The sequence below is a fragment of the Dipteris shenzhenensis genome, chromosome 3, assembly GCF_047967505.1.
Source record: "Dipteris shenzhenensis isolate YYH24624 ecotype China chromosome 3, Dip_SZ_1.0, whole genome shotgun sequence".
NCBI lineage: Eukaryota > Viridiplantae > Streptophyta > Polypodiopsida > Gleicheniales > Dipteridaceae > Dipteris > Dipteris shenzhenensis.
In genome coordinates, this window is record NC_141598.1 from 45,506,093 (window position 1) to 45,510,317 (window position 4,225).

The 4,225-nt window shown below is 42.7% G+C and overlaps 1 pseudogene; it reads right to left on the reverse strand.

Moving 5' to 3' along the window:
* Positions 1 to 3,031: 3,031 nt before the first annotated feature.
* On the reverse strand, positions 3,032 to 4,225 carry LOC147903880 (uncharacterized; annotated as a pseudogene).

Consider the following 4,225-nt stretch of genomic DNA (forward strand, 5'->3'; position numbering starts at 1 on the left):
AGACCAGCCCCTAACTGGCCTGTCGGCCATATCTGGCCAACACAATGTTGGCCAGATTGGCCGACCCTAGTCTGCCCCGCCCCAGACTGGGGCAGACTTGGCCCTATATGTAGGGCCACACTCCTCCCCCTATTCCAATCTTCCAGTGATCTTCCTGCTATCTTCAGTACTCTTCATCTAGAGATCCTTTTGTGCTGCTCCTGCTGTTCCTCCCCTGCTCCCTGAAGGTGACTGAGTTGCAGCTTTCCTTGCTGCTATTGTTCCCTGTTTGTGGGCACCCAATGTCTACTATTTGCCTCAGGTTTGGTGGCTGTTACACAGGAGTATTTGTTGCCTTCTCTGAGTTCTCTTTGCTGTCTATTTCTGAGTATATTTCCAGCACTGTTACAGATCAGATTTGTACACTTCCACTTATTATATGTGCGTGATCTCTAACATGGTATCAAAGCAGTAGTTGCTGAAGAGTTCCATCACAAAGAAAGGGTTCTTCTAGTTCCTGAAGAGCTTCAAAGGCGTGGTTCTTTGAGTGCTCGTTGGAGCTGTATTTTCAGCAAGCAAAGAGTTGGTTTGTTGCAGAAAGGATGTCGACATCTTTAGTGACAGTTCCCTCTCCCCCTTCTTATTCTTTCTCCGGCTCTTCTATCATCCCTAACTTCGGTGAGTCAGGGAAGCTGGATGGTGCCAATTATCCACTGTGGAAAGTAAAGATCCATAGTCACCTAGTGGCATGGAATTTGTGGCGGCATGTTACGGGGGGTGAGCCCCAAACCTAAAGATATATTGACTAAGAGTGGTCAATTGTTGCAGCCGGCAAACAAAGATGAGCTGGAGGCCTCGGAAGATCGTGGTTCACATGCTCTTGCAATGATCATAGGCATGACAACAGATTCACACACTCCTTGCAGAATGATAGAAATGATAAATGGCTCACTAATCACGCAGGGGAACATCCCCACTCATCTCACATGTTAATCAGATGGGCGGAGACCTCAGTCGAGGCATGGGCCATCTTGAAGAGTCTTTACGAGACAGACAACACGGCCAAAATCTTGTTACTCCAGCATCGGTTGCATAAGTTGGAGTTGGACGAGGGTGGCAGTGTGCATGATCACATTACGAAGGTTAAGGTGATCAGGGACCAGTTGGCTGCGATTGGTCATAGGGTTGAGTCAGCCCAGTTGGCACTGATGGTCCTGCACTGCCTACCAAGGAGCTATTGCGAGTTCGTGACCACGGTGATGGCAAGTGAGAGGATGAGGCCTCTGACATTTGATGAGCTTGCACCTCTCTTGCTATAGGAGGAAGCTCGGGAAAACCTCTACAATAAGTCAGAAGAGAAAGCCCTAACAATGAGAGACAAAGGAGGCAAGGGTAAGCCCAAGGATGAGCAGCCAGGCTCCAGTGAGGACAAAGCATGGAAAAAGAATACCAAGTGATGGTATTGCGAGGTCCTAGGACACACAGCAAAGGAGTGTTGCAAGAAGAAGGCTGATCTAAAATGGAAGAAGGAAGCATCCAAAATCCAAGGCAGCCAACGTCACCACAGGTGAATTGTTTCTGACTGAACACTGCTCCGTGTACGCGGCCACAGCAAGAGATCCAGGGTGGTATGTCGACAATGGTGCTTCCAGCACATGTCGAATACGAAAGAATGGTTCCGAACCATGGAGGTTGTGCCTGCTGATTCGAAAGTCACAGTGGGCAACAACCGAACATGTCCAGTGAAAGGTGTAGGCTCCATCCCCTTTATCACTGCAGGCGGCAACAAAAAGGTGATCTCAAGAGTCCTATATGTTCCTGGCTTGTGCAAAAATCTGATGTCAGTCAGTCAGATGACCAAGAATAGGATGGCTGCACAACTTTGGGCTTCACAACATTTTCCGTGAAGTTTTTTAAAAAAAATTAAGCTTCAAAATGAAGCTTTTAATCTTAAGTTAGGCTTCAGTTTTATAAACTCACCTTTACTTCTAAACTAGAGTTATAGTCTATAGAATAAATCATACATATAACTAAAACATCAATAATAAAGGATTCTGGCATTTGGAAGACGAAAAGGATTCAATTTCGAAAAACTACAAATCCATGATTCTTCTTTTCTTAGCATCCTCCCATATTTCATATACATTTTGCCAATCAACACAAGATACATCAGGGCCAATTAATGAGACTCTCATCAAAGCCTCTAAGGTATCTATCTTCAAGCATGTCCTTCGAGAACTCTTAATAAGGTTTTGCTTTGAGAATCCGTATTCAGAGCTTCCTGGAAGAACGAAGATGATTTGCCATAAGCGCATCATATTAGGATAAGTTGCTTGCCAATCTGGTGTAGATGAAAATACTCTCCAAGCATCCTTCATTGACAAGCCTTCACAACCTGCATTAAGAGTATCAACAAACATGTGTAGCTCATTTGTGCAACCTGAAGCATCCATAATGTGACCACCAAATTTGTCGAGGAGCCTTTGTAGCCATGTTTTTGTCGTTGACTCCCTTACCAAGATATCTTGTGAATAGTTCTGAGGACTAAAAAGCTTGATTGCATTAAACAAAGGTAAGTCAGGAAACCTTGCATCCAAGCAATCAATGACTTTCTGTGCAAATTCTTTGGCAATAGCAGTGCAACTATCCAAGTCCACTCCTCCTGTATCCAATGCATTACCCTTGTTGTCCTTGCCTGGAATTTGAGCATATCGTAACTGATGCACAATCACATTTCCTTCGCCTGTTTCATGATCCAAGGTTCCACCAATGGACTTGGCAATAAACTTGGCAACATTTGTATCCTTTGAGATGCTATCCCGCAAAAAATTCCTTTGCAAAGATTTAACAGTGACATCAATTGCTACTCCTAGAGATGTCAAATCAATGTTTTCTTCTTGAAACTTTTTGTTAAGCAGATTCAAATCATGTAAAACGTCCGCCAGCATATGAATGCAAAACTGAAGCTTAAAAATTCTTGCTTTATTATACCATGATAATGCACCTTCTTTCCAAAAGCTCAAAATAGTAGGCATAAGACTTATGAGCCTCATCATGACATCACGAGGACATCACCCCTATCAAGCCATCGTACATCATGAATCTTGAGCACTTGTACATCATCCATATTCATTGCTTGAACAAGACTATGAAACGACTTGTGCCTAAGTTGTGATGCATGTATCCATGAGTAGATTCTATTTGCAATTTTATCAATGTATGATAAAAAGGGAAATTCCTTTGATGCATCTGCTGCCGCTAGAGCTTCCCGATGTGCTATGTAGTGTACACTCACCAGATGAGTAATCTCTCTCCGTAACTTTGTCACAAGATCATCGTGGCATCCAATCATAGCACTTGCACCATCAGTTGCTATGCCAACTAACCGTTGAGGAGATAAATTCATTTCGCCCATAAGTACCTTGACTGCATCAAACATTGTTTGTGCACATCCATCTTCCACAATAAGGAGCCATACAAACTCTGTACAACATGTGCCTTTTCCAGCTTCAGAAAGATATGTTATATAAACAATCAGATGTTTCTCATATGCTCTGTCAGTGCTCTCATCTAGCATCAATGCATAAAATGGACTCGATGACATAGCATGTCTTTGACAAGTAAATAGAGCCTCAGATATTGATAGAAGAAACCCTCTACCCGAGACCATGTTAGTGTAGGATGAGTATTCACTACTCAATGGCATATTTGGCAGATGTAAACTATGTCCCAAAGAGCAAAGTGCTTCATATTTGCTAATAGCCAAGTCTTCTTATGCAATAAAGTACATTAACTTCATCACAGTGATGATCCTATCTTTATTGTCATCCATCATTTTTTGTGAGTGTTGAGGTAGCTTCATCTTTCCTTTTTCACTAATCCATCTTTGCCTGGCAAAGTGATGATCATTTGCCTTAGCATGTCTTTTAATGGTTGTCAACTGCAAAGTTGTGCATCCATTTCCTTTTCCCCAAGGCCCTTGGACTTTATATTTCTCACACCACTCACACTTTAAGACTTCCCTTCCCTCAAAGATGACGACCTTCAAAAATGGCCACTTGATCATCCACTCTCTCTTGAACTTTCTTGTGACCTCTTTTTTGTTTTCTCTAGTAGAAGGATCTACGCTTGAGTTAACCTCACCCTCAGCAATCCCAAACAATTCCATATCATGCCCTAGATCATCATTTTCAGTTTCAATTTCATCATTGATCTCCTCAACCTCAGATCCAAAAAGATCATGCAT